The sequence below is a fragment of the Muntiacus reevesi genome, chromosome 20 (genome assembly GCF_963930625.1).
Source record: "Muntiacus reevesi chromosome 20, mMunRee1.1, whole genome shotgun sequence".
Taxonomy (NCBI): Eukaryota; Metazoa; Chordata; class Mammalia; order Artiodactyla; family Cervidae; genus Muntiacus; species Muntiacus reevesi.
The window spans coordinates 31,820,416-31,829,637 of record NC_089268.1 but is presented as its reverse complement, the minus strand read 5'-3'; the positions used below and the strand labels follow the sequence as shown (position 1 = coordinate 31,829,637).

Sequence of the window (9,222 nt, the reverse complement as noted above, 5' to 3'; positions counted from 1 at the left end):
GCAAAGAGTCGGACACGACTGAGTGGCTGAACTGAGGTCATAGGAACATTATTTTGCCCATATGTGACTTTGGAGAGAGGGAGGTAGAGTGTGTTACCTTTTTACCCAGTGAGACTTTTAAGAGAGCGAGCTGGCTGGCTTTTCATAGATTCTGCAGCTTCTCCTCTGAATGATGGGAGAGCTGTATTCCAGATTGGGACCAAAGCATAGAAACTGGATCCCCCACTTCACCAATGAATCTTATTTTGCTGAGTAGTTTTTAATGAGTTACTTGAATTTGCCGGTAGTCGAGCTGCTTTTGGTTTTGTTTTTTGTTTTTAATTAAGAGTCATTTTTTAATGAGCCAGCTATCAAATCCTGAAAGTAGACAGGAATACAATCCTTGCTTTGTGTCAGGAGCACAGGGTCTCTGATCCGGGACTGGAGACTAGGATTTGTAGTTGAATTTTCTTCCTCACCAGGTCTCTTTACATTATTGCTGTTGCTGGTCTGAGCTGAGTCCTTAAACAGATTGTGTGTGTGTGTGTGTGTGTGTGTGTGTGTGTGTGTGTGTGTGTGTGTGTGTGACCCTCGCAGCCCTTTTGTGTGCTCAGTGTCTGACTCAGGGATCAGTGTGCTCATATTTATATGTGTGTGACTTTGGGTGCTCAGTGCACTCCTGTCTGACTCTTTGTGACCCCATGGACTGCCAGGCTCCTCTGTTCATCGGATTTCCCCGGCGAGAAGACTGGAGTGGGTTGCTGTTTCCTTCTCCACGCAGTTCCTTTACCTGGGTGGAAACTAACAAATTTTCTGATATCTTTGCCACAGCTTCTTTAGACAGAGTTTTTGTATTTGGATTTCAGCCATACCCAGTGGGGAAGGAGAAACAGAGCACTTTCTTTACGCCCTGGATCGAGGCTTTAAAAGGTATTTCAGCCTCAAAGACAAGGCTACAAACAGGTAGAGCCTCTCTTCGGCTTCAGTTTTAGGGAGGTCGCTCCATTTTCTTGTTCCTGCTGACCTCTTCCTTATTCTCAAATCTCAGTCTCCCTTCTGATAACTGATATCGAGGAATTTGAGAGCGATCTCGGGTGTTTTCCCCCAAGGCTCTAAGAAATGAAGCCTGGAAAACAGTGCGGAATATACTGCAGGGCAGAGGGCGTGACTGTAACTAAAATCAAGTGTCCCCGCAGCTCTCACCCGAAAACCTCGCATCTTAGCGGATGGGCAAGCTGTTCATTCCCCACTCTCGTCAACGTGCAACCTCTGACCCTCGACTGCTCTGGATTTTCAGGCAAAACTCTCAGAGGTGGATTAAGGGTCCTGTATTTCCTTTGTCAAAAGCCAATCGAATATGATGCTAAAACTATCAGAGAGTGAGGGAATTTGTTTGACCACAGATCAGAAAATCGAAAAGGGGTTGATAATAGGGTGTCAAATTTTCCAGAAACCAATCAAAATAAAGCAATGAAACCCTAACGATTTCAGTATATAATCTGCTTTAGGACAAGGAGTTGAAAACTGAACTACTGGGGCTCCGTAGCTCAGGGGTTAGAGCACTGGTCTCGTAAACCAGGGGTCGTGAGTTCGAATCTCACTGGAGCCTTGAAGTGCTGCTTTTAGAGAAAATACATGACACAAATAAAGTTGTTGTGATATTTGAATTCTTGATATCTGAAATTCAGGTGTGGAAAACTTCATTTGAAATGCCACCAATACAATTAATACCAATACATGCTTTTTGATGTGAAGAGCCGACCCATTGGAAAAGACCCTGGTGCTGGGAAAGATTGAAGGCAAAAGGAGAAAGTGCGGAGGAGGATGAAATGGTTAGATAGCGTCAGTGACTCAACGGACCTGAGTCTGGGCAATCTCCGGGAGACTGAAGGACAGAGAAGCCTGGCGTGCTGCAGTCCAGGGGATCGCAAAGAGTTGGACACGACTTAATGACTGAACAACAACAAGCCTTTTAATAAACCAATTTCTATTGTGATTCAGTTTGTTGTAACCTGTAGTCCTGACTAACTTAGGTGCTATAAGCCTAAAGAGATATTGTAATTATCGATTTTATCATACTTACTTAATGAAGTCTAAGCTTCCTTGAAGATAGGAGTCATATCTTGCTTCATATTGTATCTCAGAGCTAGATACAATAGAAAACTCAAAAACTGAAAAAGCAAAGAGAATAAAGACTGAAAAAAACAAGAACAGAGTGTTCAAAGGCTGGAGTACAACTAGAAAACATGCCATATGTAAGGAAGGGGAACTCGAGAAGGAGAAGAGAGAAAGTAAGAGAAGAAATATTTGAGAGAATAATGACTGGGAATTTTCCTAAAATTAATGTCAGACACCTAACCACAGGTTGAGGAAGCTCAGAGAACACCAAGAATACATAACAAGACTACAACTAGCCTTTTAATTTTTAAACTACAGAAAATAAAAGATAAAATCTTGAAAGAAGTTAGAGGGAAAAACATCTTACCCATACAGAACCAGAGATAAGAATTATATCGGACTGCTCCTCAGAAACCATGCAAGTGAGAAGACAGTGAAGTTAAATATTTAAAATTTTGATGGGAAAAAAAAACAAACCCAGAATTTTGTACCCTGCAAAGTTATCCTTCAGAAGCAACAAAAGTACTTTCTAAGACCAACAAAACTTTAGAGAATTTGTTGCTAGAAGACCTGCCTTGCAAAAACAATTAAACAAACAAAAAACATGCTAAAAGGACTTCTTAAGAAGGATGGGAAAAAAAAATAATAAAGGTCAGAAACTCAGGTCTATATAGACAAAGGAAAAGCACCGAAGAAGAAAAGTGAAGGTAAAATAAAAACTTGTATTTTTCTTATTCTTAATTGATTTACTATATAACAGTTTGTTCAAAATAATGATATTAACTATTTGATTATATATGCTTATTTATATACCACACACCTCTCTTTATGTATATTTGCTTGTGTATGTCTGTATATATGTGACATGAATGACAGCAATGATACAAGGTACAGTAGAGAGGAATTGGGATTATTTTGTTGTTATAAGGTACTCACACTATTTAGGACTTGATATAGTGCTATTAGTGTTATCTGAAAGTAACTTGGATAAGTTGTAAAAATATATTGCAAACTACTGAAAAAACTAAAAGAAGCTTAACTGTATGCTAAGATAGAAGAGAAAATAGAATCATATAGATGCACAATTAAAACTTGAAAAGTGTAGATGACAAAAGTAGGAAGAAAGAACAATGGTGGTAAATAGAAGCCAATAATGACTTAGTAAGTATTAATCCAACCACATCATTAATTACTCTGAATATTAATGGTCTAAGAACGTCAATTATATAAGGGGATTATTATCAAGAAGACAAGAAATAACAAGTGTTGGTGAGGGTGCTGAGAAAAGGAAACCTTTCTGCACTGTAAGTGGAAATGTAAATTTATGCACTCACTATGGAAAACACCATGGAGGCTTCTAAAAAAATTGAAAATAGAACTACCATATGATCCAGCAAATTCACTTTTGGATATTTATCTGGAATTTGAAGGAAACATCTACTTTGACGAACTAAATCAAGTTGACCCAGAGAAAGGAATCCAGAGAGAGAAATACTCCAAACTTTCTGTCTTCTCTCATTCTCTTTGCTCCCTCAACTGAAACTCAAGATGAAGTTGCAGGGCAAGGGAACCCAAATTGTGGTAGGTGCAGGCCAGACTTCCATAGAAAGAAGAGCAGGCAGAAATCACAAGTTTTTTTTTTTTTTTTTTTTAACGTTAACAATTCCAAGCATTTGGCTTTCTATCTACATTTTCCTTCATGCACCATGATTTTATGCTTACAATGCCGATGTGTTAATGAAAGTCAGTTTAATATCTAGTGACATATTGTGAGTCTTGTAAGTTTTCATTTCTTAAGAATGGTTCCGAAGATACTAGTTCTTCTTGTCTAGATTCAGACTTGGAACACAGCACATGAGTGCTAAGATGTGGTTTATATAAATCACTTAGAAAAATGTCTGGCCCATGATAAGCTCCATCCAACTTGTGGCTGCTATTGTTGTTTAGATGAATGCCCTCTAGGGGTTCGGGCAGAGCTGTGTGGTGGGAATGTAGGAGGAGATCATGTGGTGAGATGGTCATTACTAAAGGGCTATGTCGCTTCTCACTGCTCCTTACTTTAAGGTGTGTTTAAAAAACATGTAATGAGCCAGTACAGCAATGCAACAGACGCCGAGATATGGAAACAGTTCTCTCCCCTCGCACTCCTTCCTGCATCTGAATGGAGATATTTGGTCACTGGTCTAGTACTCTCAGTCCTGTTTGTTAAGTCCCGTGTGGACAGGAATAGTCAGGCTATTCCATTATTTACACAATTCTCCTTCTCACTGAAAGGAATTCTTCCATAAAAGCCTAAAAGCCTCATATCTGGTGTGTATGTACCAGCTGCGATTACCCTACGCCCAAAACAAACAAGCACGCTAACAAACAAAATTGGCCTTTATAATGAGATGCCCCAGGCAGAAAATGAAGATACTGGGTGGGCAAACTGGGTTTGCCTCTACTGTCCTGGGTTGTAGAGGCCAACTACCTGCAATGAACATCGAAAGAAGGTCAAAGCGGGTGGAGGAGCAAGGTGGGAGTGGGGGTGGGGGACACCACCTCAATCTCCGTCTGTAACACGCAGCCCAAAGGAGCCGTTTCCGCTCTGGTGGTTTTCCCGCAGGAGATGCCGGACCAGCTGGCTGTATGATTTCAAATGAGGTTTGCAAGCAGGCTCGGGAAGGATTTAGGGGAACCTGGAGGCACAGCCTGGAGATGCTGGACAGCAAGGTGGATAGTTCCGCCAGAAGCGCAGCGAGTGCTGGGAAACCCGCGGGTCCAGGACTGGGCTGGCTCTGCTTCTCTGGGTCCTGATCAGGTAGGAAGCATCACGGACCAGCCAGGCGGTGCGCGGTGATGCCTTGCCTCAGTCAAATAGCCCTTGTCTTCCACGGCAATCGTTCCCTTCTTGGAGTCAAGGCGAGGGGGAACCAGAGTCCGCCCGTCCTTTCTCCTCAACCTTCTCTCGGGACTTCTGAAAGGAGCATCCCTGAACCCCTGGGAAATGCTGATCCTCGCCGGCCCAGAGGAAGGATCACAAACACGCTTGCGGGAGAGATGGAAGTGTCTCGATCAAAGCGTCTCTGCCAGGCCAGCCGCGGCTGAGGAGGGTGGGGAGAAGAGGGTCCCCAGCGGCGCGTTCCCGCTCTGCTTGTCTCGGGGATCCGGCGCGCCGGTCGCTCGTGGCTCTGTAGAGTGCGCACCGAGAGCGAAGGGAAAGCATGCTCCAGTGGCGCAATCGGTTAGCGCGCGGTACTTATACGGCAGTATATGTGCGGGTGATGCCGAGGTTGTGAGTTCGAGCCTCACCTGGAGCATGTTTTCTTCCCTTTATGGTTTCAGTCTCTTTTCGCTCTAATGCTTTCCTTCCCTCCTCTTTAAAGATAAAAGCTAAAAAGAGGCTGTAACGTTTTCCAAGGTGAGAACGCAGATATTCCCATGATTAAGGAGAATATTTGGTCGTTTTCAAACACAAAGAAATCACAAGCCGAAAGGAGGCAAATTGAGCCCATTCAAGCATATTCATTCGATTCTCTGTCAGGAGATCTTAAAGTCAGGTTGTACAGCTTCGAATGAGTCTCCCTCATCCTTTCCTCGCTCCTAGTATAAAACAATTTCTCAAATCTTTGGGAACTGAGCACGGAAGAGGACAACCTGGGTCTTACGCTCTGCCATTTCGTGCAGCTGTCACAGGGGCTCACGAATGACCAGAAGCTACGCGCAGGCATCTTAAGGTTGAGTTCCATAAGATCTGCAGTGAGGTTGCTGAACTTCATCTGTGAAATATAAATGTGCTTGGGTCAAGCTCCACCGCCTACTTTACATAAACCAGACTGGGGAACAGAAATTTATCTCCCCCTGCAATGAAACATAGGTGGCTGGGTATGTATTTCTTCCTAATTTCATCAGAAAATAAACAACCTTGTTTGGAAAAACGACATTCATCTGGAGGCTGTGTCTGAAATAAATGATTCTATGTTGCTCTACTTTTATCCAGTCTCTTCTGGATTTCTTTGTTTCACAGGGCCCTCCTTCTCCTTTGTCTCTTATAAATGGTTATAGCCCACAGTTTCATCTCAATTTTTTTCTTACCTACTGATATACACATTCTTTGTATTATATTCATTCCCTTAATTACAGCATCTTTCCAAATATTGATGATTTTAAGATTTCTTTCCCATCCAGTCCCCTCATTTGAATCAAGACCTATGCATCCTACTGCCTACTGAATATTTCTGTCTAGACATTCCTGCAAGTCTGTAACAGTAACACATGGGGGAATCATCAAAATCAAATCCACTCCCTCTCCTGTACACTTTATCTCAAAGGCAGCCATTCGGCAAATACTTGATGCATGCTTTTTGCCAGATCCACTCTAGATGCTGAGATTACTGTAGTGAAAAAAAAAATCAAATCTCTATTCTCTAGAACCTAAGTTCTAGTAGGGAGAAGTAAGCAATGAACAACTGAACATAAATATATTTATATATAGTTAGACAAAGTGGTGATAAGTTTATAGCAAAAAACAAAAATAGGATGAGAGGGATCAAGGATACCAGGGAATATGCCGGGAGTGCTATGTGATATGAGGTTGTTAGAGAAGGCCTGTCTAAGCAGTGACATTTAAGCAGAAATCTGAAGGAAATAAGAGAGAAAGTCTTGGATATATATGGTGAAAGACAGGTACAGGCAGAGGTAAGAACAAAGGCAAAAGTCAAGCTATGGGAATTGCCCCATGAGCATAGTTAGAGAAGAAAAAGGAAAAGAGGTTGCCCCAGCACATAGTAAATCTACATATGAATCTTCAAGTTGCAGAACTTTCAAAAATGCCAACATGCATTCACTTGTCCAGTCATGAGTTAGTTCACTTGTCTGGCTTACACTGTCACATGCGTGCATCCTCTACAAGTGGTTGCGCCTTTGTGTACTTTCTTGTACAGTACTGTATGGAGTACAGTATCTTTCTTCCAAGTCCAGGATGTCCAGAAGCAAGTGTAAAAGCATCAGTGATGTATCCGGTACTGCTAAGAAGCACCAGGAATGGGAGGCCCAGAAAAAGGAAGAGGAGAGATAAGAGGACGAAGTAACTGAATAACTGAAGTGATTCACGATGCAGGAAATGGCAAGGCGGACCTCCTTTATTTGGACCTCCTCCTTTATTTGAGGAAGCACTGCGATTCATGGGGTCACAAAGAGTCAGACACGACTGAGCGACTGAACTGAAAGCTTTTGAGCACAGGACTTGAATCTATAATGGTTCACTGCCGGAGTCCAGCCCCGGCGGGTCCAGGAACACCCAAGGGATGAATGGCTTCGGCGAAAAGAAGTGCACGGACTCTGGTTGCAATGCAAGAACTCGTCTGTTTATTTTTTAACAGCTCAGATTATATAGAATTGTTTTTCTTGCCTCCCCCTTACCATCACCTCATGTTACATCAGATGTTGGTTTCATACTCCCGTCAATATTTTCCCTCATATCTTTTCCAATGACTTCACCTGGAACAGTCCCGATTACAGGGTTTTCCCTTGAATGTTCCATACATAGTCTTCTTGCCTCAATGGCCTGACATTTCCACTCTGACAAAAACAATGTTCCATAGATTCCAGATACAGATACTTTGGATAATAAAACAACACATGGGAAGGGTTACAAAAACATGTTTGACATTTCTGAGAATAGTACCATGTGAGAATCCTGACATTTTTCTTTGTCTAAGACCACAAAACCTCAGTCTACAATCTTTAACTATGAAGCTGCAAAACACCTCTGAAGCAGCAAAACACCTCTATTAACAGTGAGGTAATGGCAGTGAGGCTGGTTAATATAAATCTTTTGTACTCTTGAAATCTTACATTACACATTTTCTAATTCTACAAAAATACCCATAATATTCTATGTTTATTAAGGGAATAGAAACAGTGGACAAATAGCAGCACTGAAATAGCAACAATGAAAACTCTCTTGACCAAAGAGCAAGTAAACTGAAGCAGTGCATCTACTTCTGAATCTAAATGTCTCTACTTTTTTCTAATCTAGAACATTATAATCTTCTAAGCAAGCAGCCAAACTATGCCTGTGGCCTTTTCCTTATTTCTGCCCATAGCCATACCCTCGGCTTGGGCTATTCCGGGGAGGCCTGATTACTACATATTACATTTCCAAGATTTAGTAGAAAGCACAATAAGTGCTTTCTAACACTTCTAACACTTTCTAACACTTCCTAACAGTAAGACCGAAAGAGAAAGGGGACAAACTGGGTCCCGGGGCGACCCCGAGGGGAGGAGCTGCCTTGCAGTTTCTTCTCTTGTCCTGTGACCTTGTCACGGCCTGGGCACATCCCGGCGGCTCCGGACACTACACAAAGGATGTAGCAGCCGTTCAGAAAGCAATACTGTGCTACCGTGTCATTTATGGTGAGAAAAGAAGGAGCTACTACCTAGACATCACTGGATCATCTTTTAAAAGAGGGTAGATAGAATTGAATTCAGCAAGGAATCAGAACTTATGTCTTCAATGTCAGGCATGAGTGACACTGCACCTTGCCCTCCGTCTCCTATTGCTGACAATCCTTCAGCTCTGCCATCTTCCCCCTCCACTCCCTCCTCCAGTCAGTAGCATTATAAACCTATTACAGTACAGTACTATATGGCTGATTGTGTTAATTGGGTATCTAGGTTAACTTTGTGAACAAACTGGACTTATGGATGCACTCCTGTAATGGAAGTTATTTGTATGTAGGGGACTTAATGAATTTTTCAGCAGAAGAGCCTCTTTAATACTTTTTGAAACCTTGTGCCTGACATGATATTACATAATACTAGTTAATACAGTGACCAAATGATGTTTGAGGAAACAATGTGAAAATAAAATTGCTAGAATCACAAAGAATGTCTCCAGGGGTTATTCCTGTTTCCTGTAGTGATCTCTGGCCAATCAAGGGCTGGGTTGTCTCTGATTCCCATGGCTTGATTTAGGAACTCTGTGATCACTCTGGTCACATCAACTTCTGTGTAGTTAGCTGTTCAAAACAGAAAGCAGCAATATAGTTCTCCAACGTTTCCTTTAAAGCAAAATGTATTCATTCATGGACGGAGGGGCCTGGTGGGCTGCCGTCTATGGGGTCACACAGAGTCAGACACGAC

The 9,222-nt window shown here is 42.1% G+C and overlaps 2 non-coding genes across 2 annotated transcripts; both read left to right on the top strand.

Moving 5' to 3' along the window:
* The first annotated feature begins 1,515 nt into the window (after positions 1-1,515).
* TRNAT-CGU (transfer RNA threonine (anticodon CGU)) lies at positions 1,516-1,588 on the top strand. The gene has a single exon. It is a non-coding gene; the product is annotated as a tRNA-Thr (tRNA).
* Positions 1,589-5,302: 3,714 nt separating this feature from the next.
* Positions 5,303-5,396, top strand: TRNAI-UAU (transfer RNA isoleucine (anticodon UAU)). The gene is made up of 2 exons: positions 5,303-5,340; positions 5,361-5,396. It is a non-coding gene; the product is annotated as a tRNA-Ile (tRNA).
* Positions 5,397-9,222: the final 3,826 nt, after the last annotated feature.